The following is a 27814-nucleotide window of genomic DNA, read 5'->3' as shown; positions in this document are numbered from 1 at the left end:
AGTCCAGTCTGTTGGGGCACCACACCCTGGCCCCAAAGTCCACCTTCAGCATTCCCTGGGGACCTTGCCGCTCCATTCTCTTGCTGTTCTGTTGCTCCCCCTTATCCAGAACACCCCTAGTTTTCTGCTTCGGTATGGTGGGATCAGATCGGGCGCAATTCCCACACTGTCTCCGGTGTTGTCACCTGTAGGGTTATTATGGGTCAGTGAGGGGCGTCATGTCTCATAGTGGGGCTGGCCATGTGGTCTTCTCTGTGGACTGGCTGCTCTAATCAGGAACATTGTCCTCAAGGACTGGTGGGCCAGGATGTGCTCCACTCTCTCCTCCTCCCCCTTATTCTGCTCCCGTGTGCTCCGATCAGACATGTCCCTCTCCCGGAGCTGCAGATTCAGTGTCATCTTGTGAAATAAATTCTTCTGGGGGGAGGGGCAGTTGTCCACTTAGTATTTGGGATTGTGGCTGGCCCCCCAGACCTCTCCGCTACTACCGGATATATTTTAAATGAGTAAAATTGTATGTGTTGAGGTTAGTAGGAATGAAGTGCTGTTTGTTGTTGTGTGCTGCCAAACTGAGACCGACCCATAGCAACCTTCTGTGAGAGAGTCAAACTGCCCCCATATGATTACGTATGCTGTGATCTTTAAGTGGGGACAGATTGTCAGCACTTTTCTCCTAAGAATTGCCTGGTGGGTTCCAACTAGTGACCTTTCACATAGCACACGAGTGCTCACCCAGTGCATTACTAGGGCTCTCTAGGACATGGAAACCTACTGTTATTGGAGATGCAGGTATTTTATTTTGTTGTGCTTCCGTCAATTGACTTACTCCAAGTCAGAGGAAGAAAGAACTTTTTACTTGTAAGGCTTACCAGCGAGGAGACTACCACACTGCAAAACAGACCATCTGTGTGGTATCTTTTTGTTGTTGTTGTTTATTTGTTTTTGTTTTTTATAGTTCTGCCATCAAGTTGGTTCCAACCCAAAGCAACACTGTACACAACAGAACGAAATGCTCCCGGACCTAGGCCACCTTCAGAAGTGTTCCTAGGCAGTCCCTGTGTCAATCCATCTTGTTTAAGACCTTCCTCTTTTAAAAATTATATTAGAATTAAAAAAATATATTTATATAAAAAATTAATCATTTTATTGGGAGCTCTTACAGATATCATATCAATCCATAGTTCAATCAGATCAAGCAATATTGTACAATTGCTAGCACAATACATTTTCTTCTTGAACTTCTTGATTTCAGCTCCCCTTTGTCCCCTTCCTATGATAGTTTTTTTTGGGGGGACCATATCTTAAGGCCTTCTTCTTTTTTTGCTGCTGCTCCACTTTCTTGAGCAAAACACCACCACCACTTGTCTGTTAGTTTGTGGCACTCTGGTGGCGTGTGTGTTGCTGTGATGCTGGCAGTATGTCACTTGCTACTTTCTTTTAATTCCATATATATGATGCTTACCTATTGAATTTATTAAAAACTTTAATAAACATAATAATCAAACTAGTGTGCCAGACTTATGCTGTTCACATGGAAGACACTGTAAGAGAAGACACAATAGAGACTGCCTTGCATTAAGATGTACAAATTTCTTCTATTGAGATGGAGAAATGAAAGGACAAATCTAGTTGTCTAAAAGACAATTCACTGTATACATTTTATTTACAGTTTTGTACACTGTCTTAGTATGAATGGGACCACTTTTCTACTGAGCCATTTTAACCAAAGCAAAATAACCTAAGTAATACAAAGTGTTAAAATATAGTGAGAAGATACAAAAACAGACATACTAATTCTAATTAGGAATGTAATTATTATGTTACATTTAAAAAAATCCATAATTATGTTTAGGAAATCACACAAACATAGATCACTGATTTCAATGAAATGCATAAATTTGTAGCAAAGCTTTGTGGTTACAAAATAACAAAAAATTACCAAAGAATGCACAAAATTAATGTTTATTCCACCTTTGTGTCATATTCCTGGATCCTTCACCAATTAAAAAAAAATCATTTTATTAGGGGCTCATACAACTCTTATCACAATCCATACACACATCAATTGTGTAAAGTGCATTTGTGCATTCATTGCCCTCATCATTCTCAAAACATTTTCTCTCCACTTAGCCTCCTATGAGAATACTCAGAGGTGTCTTTTTAAACAACAAACCTAATTTCAGTGGTGGAGCCGCTCTTAGTAGCTGTGGCTGTATGAGACTGATAACCAATCAACATCTTTGGAGGAAGTCTGTGTACCCTGCCTGTGTGTGTAACAGCATCTCTGTCTTCACATTCAGTAGTCCCTATTGCTGTCTTAGCACCTTTAGCTCCAATATTAACAACATCCCCACAGACATCATCATTGTAGTCATCAAAAGATTCTCCAATAAGGCACAGCAGTGTCTCTAGCCAAAAGCGATCGAGGTCACTTCGTCTCTGCTGTTTGTTCAATGTAATTAGCCATCGTCCTCCTCGTTTGTTTTTCTCATCTTCCCCCATGGGCTCAATCCCATCCTTAAAAAGTGAGTAGTCACAGCCAGGCATTAAATTACTAGACAACTGGATATGGTCGTACGGAGCCCCCAAATCTTCAACAGTATCAAACTTAGAGATGAGCTGAAGGTTTGCTTGCCAAGTTTTGCTTTTACCATTTTTAAAAAACCAGCGTGCCCATCTGCTCTGGATGTTTAACATAGTGTTCTGGATTAGCAAGCTCCTGATTAGATTCTGCATTCTCTTCTTCTGTGGGTAGGGCATTAGGAGTAGGAGTGGTTTCCGGTTCCAAGGTCTCCTTCTTAGATCGATCTTGGTATTTTCAAATGTTCGCAGGGTCACCCCAAATGAACAGGTTTCAGCAAGGTTCCAGACTAAGCACAGAAACAAAGAAGGAATTGGTTGCCCACTTCAGGCGAATTAGCCACTGAAAACTTTATGTATAGCACGAACACTCAGGTGAAGAAGAGAGGCCGCTCAGCAGATCCGTGCCTTCTTGGTGACGTCTGCGTCCAACTGGTCTGCTTGTGGGCAAGGTCACCAGTGATAAACATTCCATACATATTGTATCAAGTAAACTGCCATAGACTAACTGCATTTTATAAGGTTTTTTTTCTAACTGCATTGAGTAAAATAACCATGGTTACACTACTTTTTCCCCTTTTGTTCATGGTCCATAGTGAGAAATGTACATTACATTTCTATCTAGTATAAACACACATTCTTTTTTTTAATAAACATATTAAATGGAAACAAAAGCTATAGAAAGCAATGCTTTTTAAGAAATGTGATTTAGGTGAAGGTTTATAGAGCAGATTATCAATTTTACATTCAATAATTAATACACATTTAATTTCAACTTATCCATTTCAGTCCTCTCAAGGTATCATCACTTATCCCATTTCTTCCCAGTGTTTCTGGTTTCCATTTTCCCTTCTTTCCTAACTCTCTCGGGTAAATGGTACCCTTTTGATTTTAGAAGGTTGATTATCCTCACATGGGATGAGTTAAATTCCAGACCTGAACGGTAAGTAAGCCTGATCTCTGGCATGACTTTGAGTTCTCCCATTCTGTCCAGAAGCTTCTAAAGTGACCCTTTTCAGAGCAGTTGGTAGTAGCCCAGGCACAACCTATTTTGGGGGGTCTCAGGGTCGTGAGACAGATGTTTGTGTGTTCCCTTAAGCCGTTGGACAAATTGTTTCCATAGGTTTTTTCATTTCACCACCTGTTCTTTCCTACGGATGGGGAGCGATTGCTAGTTGTCCCTTCCATGGTTGCTCCCAAGTTTTAAGACACTCATCACTACTCAACAAAGCAGCCTATAGAATATTGTCTTTGTGAATGATACTCTGCCAGTTAACCTTCATGTCCCTTAAGACTAGTCCTGAGCACCCAGGCCTAGTGAATCATTATCTCAGGGTGTCTGATTATGTCTAAGTTTTCATAAATTTGTCTCATGCGTGTTCTATTACATTCATAGATATTATTTGCAGCAAAGGTAAATAAACTCACATAGATAACTTCTGTCAAACACACACATATTTGTGGGAATACTCCCACTCTTTGTCCCACATATGCTTAGCTTGTGTCTGTCTGTTTATTTTTCAACCATTATTTCAGGATTGTGTGCATAACAGCATTTGCTGCTATTGCAAACCTCCCAATGTCTTCTGCTATCATTATCCCCCAGTAACTTCCCTTTTATTGTGCACTGACTTCCTCTTCACTCATGTTGAGATTTTCACTACTTTCACCTTTCCTTTTATCATGTACTTTTTAAAAAATCCCCTGGCATTTTTTTTTTACCTTTTTATTGTGAAGTTGGTGGGAGCTTATGTATCATATCATGTATGCATTCAACCCAAATTTTAAAAATAATGCTTCTTGGAAAATGAGGAGCTGATTCCAGGAACCCAAGCAGAAAGCGAATTTTGAGAATGATGAAGGCAACGAATGTATAAGTGTGCTTTACACAATTGATGTATATATGGATTGTGATAAGAGTTGTATGAGCCCCAATAAAATGATTACAATAATAATGCTTCTTGGGATCCACTGAATTGACTTTACAAAATGATCAAGACACAAAGTGTGGAAAGAGCGCTGCCCTGTCACTTGAATTCAGAAACTCTGACTGACACATCTGTCGATGGCTTTCAGGTACTTAGTCATTACTTAAACTTAACTCATTGCCATGGGTTGGTTCCTCTCATTGTGACCCTCTACGAAAGAGTAGAACCACTCCTGAGGTTTTCTGAGGCTGTGAACCCTTATGGGAACAGAAAGCCTCATGTTTCACCTGTGGCGTGGCTGTTGGATTTGAACTACTGATCTTGCAGGTAGCAGCCCAACTTATAACCCACTATGCCATCATTGCTATGTACTAAAAAACAAAACCAACAAACAAAACAGAAAACACCCTCACAAACAAGCAAGCCCCAGTAAACAACAAAACAACAAACTGAAAACCCCACCCTTGCTGCCATCAAGTCGGTTATCACTCATGGTGACCACATGTGCAAATGTTATGGAAACAAATCTCCAGGCCCCTTCCCACGTTTCCCCACCCTGTAGGTTCAAACCATCAACTTTTTGGTCAGTGGTTGATCATTAATCACTTGAGTTGCCCAGGGACCTTACCTCTGCTTCATCCAAACAGAACAAAACCCAAACTCCATTACTGATGGGTTAATTCTGACTCCTAGTGGACCTTAATAGAAACAATGGATTGGATAAATTAGGGGTCAGGAAGAGGAGTAAGGAAGTAAAGGAGGACATGTAAAAGGCGTGGGTGTTTAAAAATGCAGGGTTCTCACAGAACTGAAGGGTGCAGTGCACTTGGATCTGAGAAGGGATTGAAACTACGGACTGGAAAACTCGTAGCAGCCCAGACATGTTATCATTCATTTTCTCATCGCTGCTTCTCTCTGCTTGGCTGCTTTGTTTCTCTTGCTGCAGAATGGTTTCTGCTGATGCTCAGTCCACATGACAGACAATTTCTTCTGAAAGTTCCTGATTTTATATCACAGGTCCCGCCTTCAGTAGTGCATGCGACTTGATATGGTAGAGTAAATCAATGTTTTGATATATACCTATGCTAGGTGTTAGTTGTCTCAAGCCACTGGTTTTAGATCATATCTCTTAGGATAGCCTGCTCTGAATATCAGTATTTCCAATAGCTTTGTCATACATATATGTATATATAATCACACACAATATGAATTCATATGATACATATGATAATGGTGAGTGCTTCTTAATTGAGCACACTTTTGTTCACACATTCTCAGTTCTTCGCTTGGTTGGAGGATTTTTATAAATATGATGCATTTAAAAAGGTTAAGGTTATGTCCCTTATTTCAGCAAAGCGTACCAAGGCAGGCACTAGTGAGCTGTGTTCGTGATGCTAATTCAGAATCAGCCTTCAGTTTTCACACCTCCACTTCATCTCTGCCTGCTCTGTCTGCCTTTCCCTTTCACCTTTTCCTTCTTACCCTGCATGGAGATCTGCTTGAGCCATACTTTTCCTTTTGACCTTTCTATACTTTTGGGGGTACCTTTTAAATTTTTTTCTTCTTCTTATTCCAACCTCAGGTTTAGACCTTTTTCTTAATATCAATCCCCTAGGCTGGCCCAATGACCTCCACATCCATCCACTGCCATCAGAGGGGAATCTGTACTAATCATGGCTGGCATCCTGGGCTCCCCTTGAACCCAAGGAAGGAAGACAAGAGTGCTGGATAAGAATTCTGATTGTAGTTTTCAAGACCCTCATAGTCTGATAGGGCAGATATAAATCCCCAATACATACATACATATGTCCACACATGTAATATATATTACTTTTATAGAGCTATAATTAACACATCATGCAATTCAATAGTTCATTGGTATTAAGAAAGTTAGTTGTTCAGTCATCTCCACAATAAACTTTGGAACATTTCTTCGTTGTACCCATTGGTGTTGACTTTCCATTTCCCTCACCCTCCTCTTTTGTGGCCCCAGGTCATTATTATTTCATTTACTGCCTTCATAAATCCTAGGTTTCCTATACAGAAAAAAAACATATGAAACAAAGACAAAGAACAGAAAAAGGAAAGAAAGAAAAAAAGTACCCAGCAACAGTGATCATATAAAACAGTGAAAGACTTCAACTAAGAAAAACAAATGACATGAAACATTTTGGATGAATTAAAAGTTGGTCCAAAAGGAGAGCTAATACATTGCAGTCCAAAGTACAGTTGCTAAGAACTTCTTTGTCTGATATTAGGGCTGGTCCCGTTCCTAGTCTGTGGGCAGTGGGGATTCACCGGAGATCCTATCCAGGTAGAGACCGTGCAGATTTATTTTGGGTGTCCTCTGTCTTCCACAGCGTTCCACAAACTGAGTGTTTAGGATTTAGGAACTGATTCCCTTCCCTCCTCCATGGATCTTATTGTTTACAATCCTTAGGCCACACATGTTGGTGGGCTTCTTCTATGTGGACGTACCTGACTTCTCAAGTAGATGGCTGCTTGTTTTGAGACAAGACTTTAAGATCTCTGATGCTATTTTTCCTAATAGTCGAGCACCATCTTATTTCTTTATTACACTTTGCCGTGATACCCATAGCTTCAGTAATGTCCTGAGGGAAAGAAAGTACCTAGCTGACCATGTCATAGAGCTAATTGTTCTTATGTTAGGGCTATGATCAAATGAGAGTTCAAACTCCATCCCTCTAACTATGGCTTCCATATTGTCCCTGGTTCACTTTTGGGGATCTCTTTATCATTTTATCATCCCCATGGGACTTAAGGCAATTCTATTGATAGTAACATTAGTATAGCCAATGGTAAAACACTCTTGTTCAAAGGATTTTATATATGTGTAGGACATCTTATTAGTCTCTAATACATGAATTGCTTACTTGTATATCTTTAAATGTGGGTGATTGGACACTACACAAGCGGTGAGGGATGGAGCTATGACGATACTTTCAGTTGCACTCACTCACAAAGGCAGGAAGATGAATATATGTCACAAAAAGGCATAGAGAGCTTGAAAACAGCAACTACGTTGCTCTTGGGTAATCATTCATTCAGTGTCCTCAAGGCAATAAATCCAAACCCACCCATCGTCCAGCAACCACGAAATCCCTAACCTTGGGATAGTCATCATGTGCTTCTTCTCATAGCAGGGTATTTCAGCCTATAGTCCAAGGGGATATTTCAGTTCCTTAGTTTTGCTAAAAAATTGAGTTCAAGGCAGAGGTCACTTTTCCAAATGGAATTTCCAATTCGGCTTCTTTCTACCTTGGTCTATGAAGGATGTGTTGTGCATCTCAAAAGGACAGAGTTCAATGGTCGGTCTTTGAGCACAAGTGCATGAATTTTGTCAACATTTTTGTCTGTTTGGGAAGTTGTGGATGTTAAGAATGAGGTTTATCATCAGTCAACATTTCACCTTTTTTGAAATGAGAAAACTCAACAAGAAAACTTGAGTTTTTCCCATAACGCTGTCCTTGTAAGCTGTGTTCAGCCTCACACCAGATTCTGCGGCATTTTTTCCTGAGCAGGAAACAAAATTTCACAGCCATACTGTTCTCTTAAATTGGCCATCACAAAAAATGAGGTTCGAGCAAAACTGCTTTTCTGAAAAAATTCACTGTGATCAGAGAGAACCTTCCCAGGTGATGCCACTGGGTGCACTAGCTCAGAGCACGTTGCTCTCCTAGTGGGAAAAATGCTTACTATGAAAGCTCTGCCTAGGGGACCTTTTCTCCGTGTGTTTTTTTGTGTGGGGGAGGGGGGAGTACCCCCTTGTATTTACAGCAAATGGAAATAACAGAACAAAACAAAATCAAACTCAGTGCCATCAAGTCCATGCTGGTTCATAGGAACCCTATAGGACAGGGTAGAACTGCTCTGTTGAGTTTCCAAGAGTAACTGTTTTTATGGGAATAGAAAACTCCATCTCTCCTCAAGGAGTGGCTGGTGGTTTCAAATTGCTGACAGTTTGGATCACAGTTCAGTGCATAACCACTATGCCATCAGCTCTCCCTTAGGTAAGAGGTAGTGCTGTTGTTGCCATTGAGTGGACTCCAACTCCTAGTGAACCTGTGCACAACAGAACGAAACACTGCACGGTCCTGTGTCATCCTCACCATTGTTCCTGTGCCTGGACACTTTGATGCAGCCTCTCTGTCAATCCATCTCTTTGAGGGCCTTCCTCTTTTTTGCTGACCTTCCATTTTACCAAACATGACGTCCTTCTCCAGGGATTGGCTTCTCCTGACAATATGTCCAAAGTATGTAAGATGAAGTCTTGCTCTTCTTGCCTCTAAGGAACCCTCTGGCCTTACTTCTTCCAATAGAGATCGGTTTTCCCTTTTATCAGTCTATGGTATATTCAATATTCATCTCCAACATCACAAGCCAAACTCAGTGTCCAACTTTCACATGCATATGATAATGGAGAATACTATGGCTTGGGGCAGGTGCACCTGAGTCTTCATTGTAACATCCTTGCTCTTCAGTATTCTAAAGAGGTCTTGTGCAGCAGATTTACCTGATGCAATACATCTTTTGATCTCTTGACTGCTGCTTTCTTGAGCATTGATTGGGTATCCAAGCAAGACAGTCCTTGACAACTTCAACCTTTTTGCCATTCATCACCTATTGGTCCAGTTGTGAGGATTTTGGAATTCCTTACATTGAGTTGTAATCCATACTGAAGGCTTCAATCCTTAATCTTCATCAGCAAGTGTTTTAATTCCTTCTGACTTTCAGAAAGGAGCCTGTGCCATCTGCATATCACAGGTTGTTATAATAAGCCTTCCTTCCATCCTGATGCTACCTTCTTACTCATATAACCCTGTTTTTCTGATGATTTGCTCAGCATACAGATAAACAAGTATGGTGAGCAAACTTTTCTGATGATTTGCTCAACTTATAGATTGATACAACCCTGCCACACACCTTTCCTGATTTTAAACCATGCAGTATTCCCTTGTTCTCTTTGCACAACTGCCTCTTGATCTTTGTACAGGTTCCTCATGAGCACAATTAAATGTTCTGGAATTTCCATTCTTTTCAAGATTATCCACAGTTTATTATGGTCCACACAGTCAAATACCTTTTCATAGTCAATGAAACACAAGTGAGCATCTTTCTGGTATTCTCTGATGAATACCAGATGCAATTGATATCAGCAATGATCATCCCTTGTTCCACAACCTCTTCTGAATCCAGCCTGAACTTCTGGCAGTTCACTGCCAATGTATTGCTGCAATCGTTGGATGATCTGAAGCAAAATTTTACATGTGTGTGATATTAGTAGTGTTCTATGGTTTGAGCATTGTGTCAGTTTGAGCATTGACCTTTCTTTGGAATGGGCACAGATATGGATCTCTTCTAGTAAGTTGGCCAAGTAGCTGTATTCCAGATTTCCTGGCACATATACTAATATCCTCTGTCAGAAATATTTATATTTATTGTAATTGTATATGATGTAGGTATTGGGATTTGTATTGTATTGGGATGATATGATAAATGTATTAAATCCCAATTAAAAATAAAAAAAGTATTTATATTTGTGGGTATATTTCCACTCCCCTTCCCATACCTGCTAGCCTGCTTATCTATCTAAGCATCTATTCATAGAAAACCCCTTTTGCAGGATTGTATATATAACAGTATTTGCCTCTGTTGCCGTTAAATTTGGCATACCTCACAGTGTCTTTCCCTTTCTTTCGTCATCGTTTTTTCTAACTTGCTCCCTCCTTTTGTATATTGCATTTCCCTTCACCTAAGTTAGCACTTGTGCCTACCCACTAGCTGGGGATTCCCCCACCCCGACCACCCCACTTCCCATGCCTCCCATCGTCTTTCCCCCCCTCCCCATTGCCTTTTAGTTCCCATGAATGTTTTGAAGTCCCCTCATAGGGGCTTCAGAAAATCTTTTTTGAAATAATCAAGCAGAGTTCTGAACAGCCTCTCTGGAGAGGTAACATTTGAGCTGATTTCTACAGGCTTGCTAAATGGTAGCTGAGTAATGGATTGAGCATTTTTTTTACTGTAGAAACAGCTTGTTTAGAGGAGGCATATTGTGTGCTGATGGGGAGCAGTTGAGTATGAATGTAAGATTGATTAGATGGAGAATGAATAGCTGAGAGATAGATTAGAGCCAGATTGACACAGGCCTTATAGGCTCTGGGACAGAATTTGGATTGAATTCTGTAAGAGCTATGTGAGATTTTCCAGTGGAGTAGTAATAAGCAGAGCTTTATTATTTTTTAAAGATAACTCAGTGGCTAGACTTAGCCTAACAAGGGTTTGGCAAAATGAACTTGAGTCAAGATGCTGTTAAAAAAAATCTAGGCAAAAGATGATGAAGGCTTTATCGATAGCTGCAGTAGTGAGGGTGAAAAGGAGAAGTTCAATTTTATACACTTTTAGGTTGGGGTAGGTAGTCTTTTCATGACTGCTTACTCTAATTTAAGCCTCGAAGTGAATCTGGTCCATGCAATATACTGGGATGGCGGCTATTGAAGATCGTCTGGCGCATAGCAAATCCACCCCTGTGTTGCCTACCTGACTCTAGTCCTTCACAGTGCCTCTCATTTTCTGATTTTGTAGTTGCACTTAAAAAAAAATCATTTTATTGGTGGCTCGGACAACTCTTATCATAATTCATACTACATCCCATTGTGCCAAGCACATTTGTACATTTGTTGCCATCATCATTCTCAAAACATTTGCTTTCTACTTGAGCCCTTGGTACCAGCTCCTCATTTTTTCTCTCCCGTCCTCCCGCCCTCCCCCACAAACTCTTGACAATTTATAAATTTTTTTTTCATGTCTTACACTGTCCTATATCTCCCTTCACCCACATTTCTCTTGTCCGCCCCCCAGGGAGGGGGTTGTATGTAGATCATTATGATCCGTTCCCCATTTTCCCCCCACTTTCCCCTTACCCTCCTGGTATTGTTACTCTCATGGTTGGTCCTGAGGGATGTAGTTGCATTTTTGATTAAAGAAATTTGATTTTATTTCTCTGATCTTTGGCTACCATTCATCCTCTGGTGCCACCCATTTGGGTACTTAAAGAAATTTGATTTTATTTCTCTGACCTTTGGCTACCATTCACCCTCTGGTGCCACCCATTTGGGTACTGCCATGAAAAAAAACATTCTGATGGTATGCATAGGCACAATCAGTGTTTAAGTTGAATCATGAAGCAAATACCGTAATGCTATGGAATGACTGCCTAATGTACCTGGGGTCCCTTAGGGCTAGAGAGACAGCCTCATCTTTCTCTTGCAGTTCAACTGGTGGGCTTGAATCACCGACCTTTTGATTAACAACTGAGCACTATAAACACTGTACCACCAACGCCCCTCTCAGCCAGGCCAGAGGAGGAGGAATGCTCCAGTTTAGTCTTGGTCGGTGAGGAAGTCAGTCAGGTAGAAGAGAGGTGGGAGGTACCTATGGGATATTACCATGGAGACGATTAGGAGATAGAGTAATGGTTCTGACTCATAGCGACCCTATAGGACAGAGTGGAACTGTCCTAAAGGTTTCCTGGGCTGTGGTATTTATGAACACAGACTGTCACATCCTTCTCCCATTGACAGGCTGATGGGTTTGAAACGTGAACCTTTTGGTTGGCATCAGAGTGCTTTAACTGTTGCACTACCAGGGCTCCTGATTAGGGAAACCGAATGACAACACTATGCCTTCATTGCCATGATAGAGATCCTGATTTAAGTCATCTGTGTCGAGACCCAGCATGGTCTATTAGAAACAAGTAAGGTGATGCTACTACCAATTAGGTTTGGCTCTCATTACCCAGTCATGCCAGGATCCATGGTGGTGCATGGGTTAAGTGTTGGGCTGTAGTGTCAGGGAGTCACCCCCACCAGCTGCTCCTTCAGAGACTGACGAGACAGCCTTATTCCTGTAACCATTCACAGTCTCAGAAACCTTAAGAAGCAGTTCTACTCTGCCCCATAGGCTCTCTATGAGGTGGAATTGACTTGATGGCCGTGGGGATGCAGTAATTCAGGAGAAAGGATGGCTGTCCCATTCTGTTAGCCACTGAGCACTTTAACCACAGTGCCACCAGATTAACAGTCTTGGAGTCATCAGATCAACAGATTAATATCCTTGGAGTATGTGGCAGCTTTCCTTTGTCAAATAGTCACTGACTCAGAACACCGACATCACAATGCAGGTGATAGGTTTTCCTAGAGGTGGTGGAGTCTAGGTGGCAGGTGATGCCTTTGGCACAGATCAGTTCCGGGAACAGGAAGGAGAGTTGAACCAACCAGAAACTGTAGGGAACATCACCATGGTAGGCAGTCAGGAGGGAGGCTCCAGGAAAGGAGAATCTACATACAATCATTAATTCTCAGGTACATCCTGTGTTCATGTAGGGCATTAACTTCTAACGAAATGCACTGCCATCAAGTTGATGGCTGCTTGTAGTGACGCCATAGGACCAGCTGGAGCAGCCAGACTGTAACTCTTTGTAGGAGTAGAAAGCCCTCTCCTTCTCCCGTGGAGCAGCTGGTGGTTTCAAACTGCACATGTTGCAGTTAGCCCAAAAAGTAACCACCAGGCCACCAGGGCTCCTACTATATCACCATGGTTTGCGTAATTTTCCATCTTATGATCCTGAGTGAATTGTACATCAGTATATACATAAGCGCCAGAGTCATATATATATTGTTGATTGTAAAACTGATGCAATTGCTAAAAGTTAATCCTTTTATTACTAATGTAGAAAATCACAGGCTTTAATTCTTCTCAGTACCTAATACTTCTATCTACCTTCAAGTTTATTTAAAAGAAAAATGCATGAAAGTAACAATTGCCAAGAAGCCATTTTATTTTCTGAATTCAAAGTCACCTGTCACTTTTGCCATAAATTCTTTGAGGCATGAAATAGCCTGCCAGTTGTCTATTGCTCTCAAAGTTAATGAATGGTTATCAGTTTATCATGGGTAATAACCTAGCTGCAAATTGTAAAAAAGACATTCTATCACTTTCTAGTATTTTGTGCCTCAAGGCAATAACTGCCTTTTCCAGGGGATTTGGAGACCAGTATCTCTAAAGCTTTAAAAAGAGCACATTTCTTACTTGGAAACTGCGTAACATTTGGTAATATGTCAGTGAGATATTTGCTAGTAATATCATGCTTTGAGTACTGCATTTTTACTTACAAGTTGTCTAAATAAAATATCTTGATGTGGGCAGTCATAGCTAAACACTTAGCTAGTACAGCATTATAATTTTAGAGATGTTTAGTTTTTATTTTCAGTTCATATTTCATTCAGTTATTATGAGTGTGGGGATTTTCCAGCTATTCAGCTTCTTGGTTAGGTTATTAATGATTGGAAAACATGACTGTTTCAAGGAGGCTCACTTTTTAAAAAAGATTATACATAATGAGGGGGCTTCAAAATGTTTGTGGACAAATTAGAAGATAATAGATATTTCCCAGGAACTCTCATGTGTATGTGTATGTGTGTTGTATTTTTCTTCTTCCCTTCCCCCAACCAAGAGAACTCTGTCACACGAGTTCTTTCACACCAGTTCTTTCAACTCCTTATTTAAAACCAAATGGAGAATAAAACAACCTTCTTCCAAGTCTTTCTCGACTAGACATTTCAGGAACTGAGCACAGTGTATACCCGTCAGTGTTTGTTAGGTTGCATTGTGTAAACCATTACTTCACTTCCCGAGTTATACCTTTGTAGTTTTTGTACACTTGGTTATCTTAAGGATGTGAGGACATTGCTTTAATAACATTGATTTATGTGGTTTTTCTCCTAGCAGTATAAATAGAGGAGCCTATATAGACAATGTTATTTATTTTCATTACAAATTTAAGAGTTTTAGTCTGACTTTCTTATCATTAAAAAGCTGCTCTCAGAATGTCAGCTCTGTTGCTTTACATAAAAATTTTAGAAGTATTTCTGTGTTTCATCATGGCTCATTCATTAAGAGCCTCCTAGCACAGTGGCTGTGTGTGTGGTAGTGATGGGTTAAATTAATTAGTGGATACACTTTACTGAAGTAGGAGAATAAATGTTGCTAGGATTTCTGCAAGGCTTTTAGTATGTTGAAATATCTCTCATAGTTTAGTATCATTGATAAAGTTTTTTTACCAGCTCTTCAAAGTGGACGAACTTAAAACCAAACTTGCCATCAAATTGATGCCAACTCACAGTGACCCTATAGGACAGGGTAGAACTGCCCCTGTGGGTTTCTGAGACTGTACCTCCTTGTAAGAGAAGAAACTCCTGTCTTCCTCCTGAAGAGGAGCTGGCAGTTTTGAACTGCTGACTGTGCAGATAGCAACCTAACACAGGAAGGAAATAGAATTTTATTTTGATTGAGTGGTTCTTATGCGGTTATGGCTAAAACATATGTGGAAAAGCAGAGAGAGAAAACCTACCAGTGTGAGTTTGCCATACTAGTCTTTATGTTTTGCTTTGTGTCTCCTTCATGGGCCTAATTTATTTTCCCAGCCATAAAATGAATATTTGTCTTGACGGAACCCTATCTTTTAGTATAATAGCTGCAGAGTTTAACAGATAGTAGGAACTCATTAAGAATTGTTGCCTCAACTGGACGTCCCCTTACAGAAGGGTCTCAGGAAGGAGACTAGCCAGTCAGGGTGCAGTGTAGGAATGATGAAACATACAACTTTCCTCTAGTTCCTAAATGCTTCCCTCCTCCCTCTCCTCCCCCCCAATTATCACGATCCAAGTTCTACCTTACAAATCTGGCTAGAACAGAGGATGTACACTGGTACATATAGGAACTGGAAACACAGGGAATCCAGGGTGAATGATCCCTTCAGAACCAGTGTTGAGAGTGGTGGAGGGAGGGTGGGGTGGAAGGGGGAACCGATTACAAGGTTCTACATATAACCTTCTCCCTGGGGGATGGACAACAGAAAAGTGGGTGAAGGGATGGGTAAGATATGACAAAATAATAATAATTTATAAATTATCAAGGGTTCGGGGTGGGGTGGGGCAGAGAGAACAGGGAGAGAGGGCATAAAATGAGCTGATAGCAAGGGCCTGAGGAGAAAGCAAATGTTTTGAGAATGATGATGACAAAAAATGTACAAATGTGCTTGACACAGTGGATGGATGTATAGATTGTGATAACAGTTGTGCGAGCCCCCAATAAAATGATTTAAAAAAAATTTTGCCTCATATCCTGGAGATGCAAATCAAAACAACGATGAGATATCATCTTTGACCCACAGGGAAAGCCTCATTCAAAATAGCAGAACAACAAATGCTGGAGAGGGTGCAGAGAGATAGGAACTCTTTATCCACTGCTGGTGGACTTGTAAATATGTACAATTGATGTGGAAAGCTATCTGGCGATACCTATAACAACTGGGAATGGAAATATGATATGACCTAGCAGTACCTCTATTGGGCATATACTCTACCATGTTCACTGCAGCACAGTTTACAATAACAAAAAGTTGAAACAGCCCAAATGCCCATCAGTAAAAATGCATAAAGAAGCTCTGGTACATACTCCCAATGGGATAACACGCATCTCTAAAACCAACAGTGAAATAATGAAATACCTCATGACATGGAGGGACCTGGAAACCATTATGCTGAGTTATGTTAGTTTCATCACAAAAGGACAAATATTGTATGAGTCCATTACTATCAGATAAACACTAAGAAGAAGGCAGCCCACTGCTCCCAAGGCATGTGTTCTTCTAATCCAGTCCCCTAGGCAACAAGGTCGAGAGCCTGCTCAGCGTCCACGGGACACATATCACCCCCTCTAAATGCTCATCCTAAGAGCCACTTACCTCACCTCACCTCACCTCACCTCACCTCACCTCACCTCACCTCACCTCACCTCACCTCACCCTAGCTGGGGTCAGTTTTTCAAGATCTGGGAAGAGAGCGAAGATTATTCAGTCACTACCATGCAAGATTGTGCTCAAGGTCACCCCAATCCAATGGGCACTCCCACCAGAGTGATAAGGAAACCTTACTGGGAATTCAAGCCAAAACTCAGGGAGGGGCCATGTATGTCTCAGAGAAAGCAATTGTATCTCTGGTCGTAGAAAAAGGGGAAGAGCAACCTCCCAGTGGGAAAATTTGCTTAACAATATATGTGGAACCCAAGGGGAGAATATATACCTGGGATTCGATGCCGCAAGTTTGACCTAGTTTCTACATAGCCCTTGGCGACCCAGGCTGTGAGCTATAGACTACTGAGACTTTATTCTACTTTTTCATTTTAGCAGTTTTTTAGCACTTCATCCACATGTCATACAATTCAATAAGTCAGTCATTTCAAGAAGAGTTGTACAATTGCCATCATACTCAATTCTAGAACATTTTCTTCTTCCTTGTAGTCATTGTTATTCTTGTAATTAATATTGTTTTTAATTGTGGCAGAAATATACAGAACAAAAGATTGTCTGCTTCTACAATTTCTACTTGTATAATTCAGTGTTATTGATTATACTCTTCATGTTGTAGAGCTATAATTGGTATACTTTTCCAAACTTTTTTGTCATAAACTCAATGCCCCCTATGTAACAACTCCTTGAGTCTAGAGTTAAGTGGGAGCCCAGAATCCATCTGCTTATCCATGGGGTATACATGACCCAGGTTTACTTTGGTGGTTGTATTATTATTAAAAAAAAATATGACCAACTTTGGTGGTCATATTATGACAAAATCAAGACCCCCATACTTGTATAATTTCCTTTCTCAACAATATTTTAAATGCTATACCATTGGCTAAACTAATGACATTACCAATGTATAAGGGTTCTGCCTTGGGTTGCTAATCACAGGGTTATCAATTTAAAACCACCAACCAGCTACACCGGGGAAGGTTGAGGCTTTCTATTCCTGTGAAAATTTGCAGGCTCAGACTCACAGGAGCAGTTCTACCCTTCCCTATAGTGTAGCTATAAGTTAGCATTGCCTGGATGGCAGTGGAAATGATGCCCCAGGGGGGTGATTGATAATGTTCTCTAACATAAAATGACTATGATGTTTCTAGGGTGAACCAGAGACATATATAAACCGTAGATGCATGAATGGATTTGGGGCTTGCACTTAATTCTAACCCCAATCCAAGAACAATTAGCTCTTATGACATGGTTCTGCTTGATCTTCACCGACATGAAGAGGTCACTGAAGATATGGGTGCTATAGCAAAGTATGTTGAAGAAACTAGATGGTGCCTGGCTATTTCAAAGGATAGCATCTGGAGTCTTAAAGGTTTCTTTTCAAACAAGCAGCCATCTAAATGAGGCATCAACTAAGTTTACCTCGCAGAAGCACACCATTCTGTGTGATCCAAGGATTGTAAATAATATCATCCAAATCTAAAGGAGGGAATGGCATCAGAGCTTAAATTGTGAACACCTGGTTTGCAGAAGGCTATAGATGATAGTGGAAGCCCCAAATCCGTTTGCAGGGCCCACACATGGATTTAGCCTTTGCTGAATACCCCCTGATCATAGTTGAGGGATGTGAATAGCCCTGTTATCAGCCAGAGAACATTGTAAAGTCAATTATGGCAGACAAAATTACGTCAAATTGTAAGATCATTTGATCTCCCTTTAGACCTACAGTATTTTAAAGCTGTTTGAATTTTAAAAAGTGAAGTGAAGGGAAAATACATATGGATCCAGTCCCTGGTGAATTCCCGCAGACCATGGACCAGGCATGTGAAGAGCTTTGCTAACAAGCAGAGTGGAATGGAAAGTGGATTGTTGCTGATGCAGTTAGGTTAAAATTTAGACCCTATCATTGACTCTCCCTTATGGCCCCCATTTAAATTTGTTCTGTTTTAAAAATATTTCCTGGTTTCTTTTTCTTTTCTATTGAGGTTTTTATCTGTTTTACTTTGTTATTCTTGTTAGTTTAGTTTGTTTTAAAACATTTTTTTTGTGTATGAAATCCAGGATACATAAAACTACAGAGATAGTAACTGGATTCATGGTTCCTTGAGGATATGGCACAGGAGACTGGGGGAAATGGGAGCTAATGATGATGAGTACAAGGATGCAGAAAATGTTCTAAAACGGATTAGGTGGTGGCCATACAACCCCTCTTGATGTGGTTAAAATATTGAATTGCATGTTATGTGAACTAGATGCCAATAAAACTGTTGGGGAAAGAAAAAGAAAGAAGAGCTTCTAAAGCAAAAGGCTACATAAATAAATAGGATTAATTGGCTTGGTTGCTTGGCAATACATGACACTTCATAGATGTACGTCTGATTTCTATAAATATTTCCCAGAGAGAATCTGAGCTTTCCTTGTTAACTTATTTTATAGTTAGTTAAGGAGTGAACCTTACTTTTTTTTTGAGTGGCCTGTAATTTTGAGGGGCATTTCTCTGTTTCTTTATTCAAATTTTCTCCTTTTGCAGTGTGAACAATTTCCTTATAACCAGTTTGACGTTCAACTATTGACACACATTTTCCTTCAGCTCATCCATTGAAATCTCACCAGTGCACCATCATTCCCTCTGCTTTCTTGCTTGCTTGCTGTTTCCAATCCTTCTTTTCTCATCCTCTGAACTATGTCCTTGGGTAAATGCTCCACTTTTGATCTTAAATGGTTCATTATTCTATCACAAGGGTGGCTTCAGTTCCTGACATGCAGGGGCACTGAGACTCATAGTTTCAAGGGTCCCACCTCTCTCTCTCTGACCATGGAATCTGGTCTCTTTTATGATTTTTAATTTTGTTTCACATTTTTCTCCCATCCTTTTCTGAACCTTCCAATATGATTATTTTCACAGTAGTTGTTCATGGTAGTCTGCCACCATGTAGTTCTTCTGGTCTGAGAATTGCGAAGATTGATGTTTGAGTGGTTCATTGGACTGATGTTTCTTTCCCTGTGTCTTTTCATCGTCATCACTCTTTTTTCTCAGGAGGGGGAGAGACCAATAGTTATACCTTACATGGCTGTTCCTGAGCCATGTTACTACTCACCCAAGTCGGATATAAAACACTGTCTCTGTGAATTATGCTTGTTAATAAACCCTACTCTCCTGAGATTACAGACCTCATCCCTTAGTCCCAAGGATTCATTCCCTGAAGGGACTTGGTTATGTCTAGGAAGCATTCATAACTCTGCCTCCTGTTTGTTCTTCCACATTCATGATTGTATTTGCAGCACAGATAAATACTCACATACAAACATCCTCTGTTGAATCTATATATATTCATGGGTATACACCCATTCTTGTTTAGTTTGCATGCCTATCTAAGCATCTATTCATAGATCAGCACTATTATAGGATTGTGTATACATACACTTGACCTCTGTTACATGTAACTCTTACTAACCTTAATGCCTTGTCCTGTCTCTCTCATTTTTTGCTCACCTCCCTCTTGTTGAATTTTGCTTTCCCTTCATGCAAGTTAACATCTGCCTATTCCCTAGCCGATGACGTCCCTTCTCTCCTTTTTCTTCCCACCCCTGGTAGCTGTCAAGATCTATGTCTCTTATTATGAAAACCTTTAGTTTCATGTAATATTTGTCTTTTTGTGATTGACGAATCCCTCAGCATAATCCCCTCCAGGTTCATCCACGTTATGAGTTGTTGATGGATTCATCCTTTAACTTGGTGGTGTACCCTTTGTGTGTACACACCAAAATTGGTGCATCCATTCTTCCACTGATGGGCATTTAGGTCGTTTCCAGCTTCTTGCTTTAGTGAATAGTGCTGTTTGTGCTGCAGCTCTTATTTCTTTAGGTCATATAACAAGTGGAGGAATTGCTGAGCCATGTGGCATTTTTATTCACAACTTATTGAAGAAACACCATATCGCTTCGTACCATGGTTGCACCATCTTACAGTCCCACCAGCTGTGCAGGAGGGTTCTAATCTCTCCACACCCTTGCTAGCATTTGTTGTTTTCTGTCCCACCCCACCCCAACTTTGCTATTAATGTTGCAGTGAGGTGGCATCTCATTGTTTTGATTTGCATCTTGCAAATGACTAATGATCACGAGCACTTCTTCATGCTTGTTGGCTGCCTGATGCTTTCTTTGTTGAAGTGTCTGTTCATGTCCTCTGATTCATTTAAAAATTATTTATAATTTTCTTGTGGAGGTCTTGAAGTTTTTGTAGATTTTAGAGAATAGTCCCTTGTCCAACATTTCATTGCCAATTGTTTTTCCCCAAAGTGTGGGTTTTCTTTTTACTCTTTTATTGATTCTTTCTTCTTCCTTTATGGCATTTTTATTTTTCTACTTGGAATGTGAATGTGGCTCGGAAAAATCAGCTGCACTGAAACAGTCCAGTAAGTTGCAAAACTGTCGAGCTGGAGCGAGAGGCGTTTGGCAACTTCAGACTGGCTTCCCCCGAGGGACTTGTGTCCAAGCTCAAAACCCAAGGGTGCTCTGGGCAGGGTGGGACAGGACCATGCAGTGCAGACTCTGGCAGTAGGAGCAAGAAGGGCCAGTGACAACAAGGGTTGCTGCTGAGCATGAGTTTATTGGCTGGTGGCCTCATGCTGGTTTTGGATGAAGCTGATCAGCCCATTGGTGGAAGAATCATCAGAGGTCACTGGGTCACTGCCCTCAAGCTCAGGTTCAAGTTTCTTAGCCAGCTGCTTCCCCAACCACTCCCTACTGGTCAAAGCTGTTGATATCCTAGATGATTCCCTGAATGAAGAACGTGTATTCATACATGGTGATCTAGGCCCGGAGCATGAATGGTGGGAGCTTGGTGAACACAATGGAATTGGTTGACTGGTTTCCTTCAAAGACCTTGTGTGGCAACAGCTTCTCAAGTTCTTCTGCACTCTTTCCTGAACCCTGGAGCTCCTTCTGGGCCTCATATGATGCCTTCCTCTTCTACAGTGCCCTTTGCCTCCTAGTTCTTTCCTCTATTTCCTTTTACTTTCCTCTTGTCCCACTATCATGCTCAGCCGTCATTTGGGTTTCAGTAACTCCTCTCGGTTACATTGCCCTTCATCAAGCCCTACCAGGCATCCTACGCCCTCCTCACCACCGATTTTAGATCAATTGTTGTTCTCTTGTCCCTGGGTTTGTTACCACCCACTTCCTTTCCCTCACCTCCCCCTCTCCCACGTCCCACCCCCCCCAACCATAATTCCTGTTGTTTTCTTCTCCGGATTGTTTATCCGCCTATCTTATCTAGCTAGACATGCATAGACAATAATAAGCACAAAAACAAGGCAGAGCATACAAAACAACAACAACAAAACCAATGAGAAAAAGAAGAAAAGCCTATAAGTAGTTCAAGGTCTGTTAGTTGACATTTAGGAGTGTTTTCCAGTCCAGTCTGATGGGGTGCCGCACACTGGCCCCAAAGTCTCTTTTTGGTATTCCCCAGGGACTTCATTGCTTTGCTCCCCTTGCTGCACTGTTGCAGGCCCTTAGCATTTCGCCCCGGTGTTTGAAATTTTTTGATGATGCACTTGTGTCTAATTTTTAAGATGTACCACTCATTTATTTTGTCTTCTATTGTGTGTGTGCATTTTGCTATGTTTGGTAGGGTGTTTAGGGCCCCTAGGTTTGTCCCTATTTTCTTGATCATTATGGTGCCAGGTTTTACATTCAGGCCTTTGGTATACGGGTCAGGTAGTGGTTCTGTATCATTCTTCTGCGAATGAATATCCAGTTTTGCCAGAACTATTTGTTAAGTTGACCATCTCTTCCCCACGTAATATGCTTAAGCTTCTTTGTATAAAATCCGTTGTCTGTAGTGTGTATCAGTCTACTTCTGGGGTTTCAATTCTATTCCATTGGTCTATATTATTAGTATTAGTAGCAAGTGGTTTTGATTACTGTGGCTGGGATTGGAAAGTAAAATGTCTCTTATTTTGTTTGTCTTTAGTAGTGTTTTGTTATCAGGTGTCTCTTTTTACCCCCCTGAAGTTAATGATTAGGTTTTCCATCTTTTGAAAGAATGATGCTAGGATCTGGATTTCATTATAATTATAGGCACTTTGGATAGTATTAACATTTTTACGATGATAAACCTTCCATTTATGTAGGTCTCTTGGTTTCTTGTAGTTGTGTTTTGTCATTTGCTCTGTACAAGTCTTTGTTTCTTAGTTATATATTTTTTCCTAGATATTTTATATTTTGGGGGGCTACTATAAATGATGCTGCTTTTTTGATTTCCTTTTCAGAGTTCTCCTTGTTAGTACAAAGGAATCCTTCAGGCTTTTGTGTGCCCATCTTATATTTTGCCATATTGCAGAAGTTTTCAATTAGTTGCAACAATTTCCTTGTTGAGTTGCTTGAGTTTTCTGTATATAAAATTATATTATCCATAAATGAAAATGTACTTCTTTAGGCTAGTATTTTTAAGTGAATGGTAAAAGTGATGGTGATGGATTGTCTTTATTGGTTCTAGACTTTTAATAGAAATATTTAAAATACTTCATTGTTGTGGTGTTTCAATAAAGTTACCAATGAGATATTAAAGAATTTTGGACCAATGGAAAAAAATTTTATTCACAATTATTTCATTAACTGCTATTTTGCTAAGAGCTAAAAATTCATGAATGCTATTGAAATTATCTTTCATTTTTGTCATCTACTGGCATAACCACAGTGGTACAACATTTACAAACTCTATGGGTATTACTTATATGAATATACTTTATAAAATTGAATTATCTTTGTCACTGAGATGAACAATTTGTATGTTTTTTTCAAAACCAATTTATTGGGAGCTAATACAGATATCATATTGTTCCATAGTTCATTTCCACCAAGCAGTACTGTACAATTGCTACCACAACTTGAACTCCTTGACATCAGCTCCCCCCCAGAACCACCACCACTGTACTCCTCAGAAACCCGCATTCTACTTGCTGTCCCTATAGGTTCATCAATCCTTGGTTTCATATACTGAAAAACAGAAAAATTATAACAAAAATTCCAGGGGGTCACCCCAGTGACAAAATACAGCTGAGATAAACCCCAATATGAACACCCCCCCCTACCAAAACATGTATTTGTGTCTTGTTGTTAGTTGACATCAAATCTACTCAGTTTTATATGATGGGACTTAAATTTTTGTATTAATGTTCATAGATAAGACTTGTCAGTCATTTTTAAACCTTTTATTGTGAATTGGGTGAAGGTGTACAGAGCAAATCAGTTTTCTACAGAACAATTCAAGCCAGAAGGGTGACGAAGAGCCATAGTCTCCGGGGTTCCATCAATCTCCAGCCTATCAATGAGACTCATCTCTTTTATGATTTTACTATTTTGTTCCATTTCTTTCTTTCAGTCTCTTCAGGACCTTGTAATGTGATTGCTTCCAGAGTGGTCAGTACTGGTAGCTGGACACCACCTAGTTCTTCTGGTTTTATGGTCATAAGGTGGTTTATTGGTCCACTGTTTTGTCTCCATGTATCTTTGATTTTCTTTTTCCTTCTTTGCTCCATATGGGCAAGGACCACTTAGATCACCACTCACAATTAAGACTCCAATCGTTACTCACCAAACAGGAAGTTGAACATTTTCTTTGTGGCCTATGTTACGCCAGTTGATCTTGGTGTGTTCTAAGACCATGGTTCTGAGCCCCTGGGCCCAAATATTCATTCACTCTCGGTTATAACTAAGAAGATTTCATAACTTTGCTCCTTGTATCTACTACATTCATGAGGATATCAGTAGCACAGGTAAATACATATGTAAAATATTCTCTGTCAAACCTATACAACGGAGCTTCAAAACGCTTATGAAAATATAGAATTTTCCCGCAAACTTTTTAAAGCCTGGTGTATATTCATGGACGTAGTCACGTTCTTCCCACCTGTTCAGTTTGTGTGTTTATCTATGCATCTACTCACAGATGCCTACAATAGATATATAAGTACCCATGTCCAAAAAAAAAATTAACACCAGATTAGGTGACTACCACAAAAAAAAAAAAAAAAAAGTACCCATGTCCATTGTAGCACCATTTACACTAGCAAAAAGATAGAAGCAATCCAAATGCCCATTACTGACAGAATGTATAAACAAATTTGGGTCATACCCACAATGGAAAACTATATAATATTGAAGAGTAGCAGTGAATCTATGAAACACTTCATAACATAGATGCCGAGCAAAATGGGTCCATCCTGAAAGGCCCAACATTATGTGGGACAACTATTATAAAAACTCAAGAGAAGGTTACACGAAGAGAAGTGCTCTTTGATAATTACCAGAGTAGGAGGGGAAGGGAGAGTAAATCACTAACTAGAGCATAGGTTCTTAGGCTTATTTGGATTACTGCTTCCTTTTCATAAAAAAATAATAATTTTTTTTACTCTGTGCCCACCTGACAATGAAACTGTAGCCTAATCCAGGATAAAGTGTAAGTTTCTGCTACTGCAGCGCCCAGTCCCAGGACCACTCAAGCACTCTGAGGGGGTGGTCTTTCCCACTCTGTAAAAGACTCAGAGAGTAGACACCTATTAACTTGGGTGGAGGGAAAAACTTATAATAAGATAGAAGTGAGCAAAAAAAAAAAAGGAAGACCTGGGAGGAGTATAAGCGTTAAAGACAACAAGACAACAAGAGTGAATACTATGTTGTACAAAATCCTGTAGTAATTGTAATCTATAACTATATGTATTGATTGGCAGTGCATTTTCTTTGAGAACAGATCGAGTTAACCAAAAAAGAGATCCCAGCTGGTTGGTGTGGAGTGGGTTTTGACTCACAGCACTCTATGGGACCCGGCAGAACTGCCTTCTTGAACCTCCAAGGCTTTGGGACGCAGACTGCCTTCTCTTTTTCCATCAGGACCTCTGGTGCATTTCTGTTGCTGACCTTTTGGTTGGCAGCAGAGTGCTTCAGCACCAGGCCTCCTTGAATATTAAATTAGAAAGGGAAAGTTGAGATTTAGAGACATTTTCTAGTTGAGGAAACAGTGACTGTTTTCAGCTGTTCTCTGATACCTTTGGGGTCGAGCGACTGTTTCACAGGGATTGTCCGATTCATAACAGTAGCAAAATTACAGTTATGAAAGAGCAACAAAAAGAATTTTATGGTTGGGGTCACCACAACATGAGGAACTGTGTTAGCATTAGGAAGGTTGAGAATCATTGTATTAAGGGGTGAAGTTTGAGGTTTGCTGAGGATGCGAGGAACTAACATTTATTGGCCATTTAAAAGATAGTGCTACCATTTTGATGTATTTGTGGTGTACAGGCTTACCTATTTTGATTGAAGCAAGGATTTTAATATTTTATTATTATTTAATACCTTTTTTCTTTATTTAAAATATCATTTTATTGGGGCTCTGACAGCTCTTCTAATAATCCGTACATAAATTGTACCAAGCATATTTTTACATATGTTGCCATCATCAGTTTCTAAACATTTACTTTTTATTTTAGCCCTTCGTAGGCTTACTTATTGTAATGTCTAGAGTCAGAGTATAAAATTGTAATATTTTGAATGACTGAATGTTATCCCCACATCTCAGTCTTTGTTTAATCTCAGAACTGAGTCAAATACACCTACTCCTCACTATCTTGTTATCCTATATTTCACACTTTACGGCAACAATAGCAAATATTCTGTCTGCTGAGGTGGGAGGCAAGGGCAGTGCTGGCCATGATGTTGAAAATTATTTGTCACTTGGCTAAGTCACAATTTTCAGTGGATTGACACATGGTATAATTTGGCAGATATGTAGTGGTTTTTGGCATCCTACACTTTATGATCTGATGTGATTAACCTCCATTTTTGCATAATACTGATTTTTCACAACAACTTTGTCTTTGGTACAACTATTAGGGTTAGCTGTATTTATTAAAAGTATACGTTGTGTAATATGTCACTCTCATAGGCTCTGGAGGTATAACAGTGATCAAAAGAGACATGGCCTATGTCTGTCTTCATGGGCCTTAGCATAATTTCTAGAACCCAACAGGTATCTGGTGAATGCGGTTGAAGCATATTTCCATACAGTCTACCATCCCATTTGGAGTCTTTTGTTTTGAAGGAGGCAAGTTCTAAATGTTGTAATATGGATTTATTTCCACTAGGTGGTGGTAGAGTCATATACACGGAGACGTTTGCATAGTAAGTCACTAATTGGAAATAGAGTTTTAAAAAAATTTAAATCTGTTTATATTAATTCACTAGAATGTAACCATGCATCAACATGAGAACTTTTAACACATCTCTTTGAATGGACCCAATAAATAGAATTTCTCAAGTTCATGGTTTTGTCTTCTTTTGTTTAACGCATTTGTTGAGATTGGGCCACATGCTGGGGATGGTGCTGGTTGCTGAGGACTGAGTTGAAAGTGATTGTTTGCCTTTGAGCTGTCACAAGCCTGTTTGGGAGAGAGATTCATTTCCATGAAATGCACATGTCTTTGTGTAACTGCAATCTCTGTCAGGTTATAGTGAAATACATCTCTTGTTGTTGTGAGGTGACCTCGAGTTGCTTCCGAACACACAGCACAACCAAACACCACACCACATGGTCCTGTGCCAGCCCTCCAATCGTTACTGTGTGTGAGCCCATCGCGGCAGCCCTGTGTCAATCCATCTTGTCAAAGGCCTCCCTCTTTTTCGCTGCTCCTCCACTTTACTGAGCATGCTGGCCTTCCTTCTCCAGGGCTTAGGCTCTCCTGACAAGATGCCAGAGTATGTGAGATGAATCTTGCCGCCTTGCCTCTAAGGAGCACTCTGACCATGCTTCTTCAAGGGAGATTTGTTGTCCTTCTTTTAGCAGGCCATAGGTAGGCTGAGTGAGCAACAGAAACTGATTGTGAGAAGAGGGGAGATGATCACACCACAGATGCACTTAGACAGCTGTCTGGTGTCTTTATCAGTTCAAATTCAGTTTCTGTGAGTCTTAGATGCAGTTTGGTTTTATCTGAGATTCTGTATGAACTGGTTTTGGTGGATATCTTTCACTGGTAAGCCAAACTGGGGAAAAGAAAAAAGTAGAATGTGCCACCTTTATTTTCTAAAGGCGAGGGACTTAACACTAATCATTTAAAAACAAATGAGGAAAAAACCCTTTCAAATTGATAGCAACAGGTTATTTAATCACAGAGTTAAAATGTGTCAAGGCTGAAAACAGTAGTGAATCAAAGAATCAATGTGGGTGGCACATATTGTGTGCCAGCACTGGGCCTCTTGACTTTCAAGTCAATTATTAGGACAGTCTTAAAATGTGGGTGCCCTTGTTCCCTGCACTGGGGACATCAGTGAGGAACCAATGTTCAAAGAGATTATGTAACTTGCTCAGAAGATAGACTCTTACATTACAGAGAAGAGACACCACAAACAAAATGAGGATTCC

The 27814-nt window shown here is 40.2% G+C and overlaps 1 protein-coding gene and 1 pseudogene across 2 annotated transcripts in view; one reads left to right on the top strand and one right to left on the bottom strand.

Moving 5' to 3' along the window:
- Window positions 1-27814, top strand: part of SMYD3 (SET and MYND domain containing 3) — a 775649-nt gene that overhangs the window by 56972 nt on the left and 690863 nt on the right. The window lies entirely within an intron of this gene.
- LOC105978346 overlaps window positions 2161-27814 on the bottom strand; it is a 42278-nt pseudogene continuing 16624 nt past the window's right edge.

Source organism: Echinops telfairi, unplaced genomic scaffold, assembly GCF_000313985.2.
Source record: "Echinops telfairi isolate 266 unplaced genomic scaffold, ASM31398v2 ScPeMD7_7424;HRSCAF=8462, whole genome shotgun sequence".
Classification (NCBI taxonomy): Eukaryota; Metazoa; Chordata; class Mammalia; order Afrosoricida; family Tenrecidae; genus Echinops; species Echinops telfairi.
The sequence above is the reverse complement of the archived record's forward strand: the minus strand, read 5'-3'. Positions and strand labels throughout refer to the sequence as shown.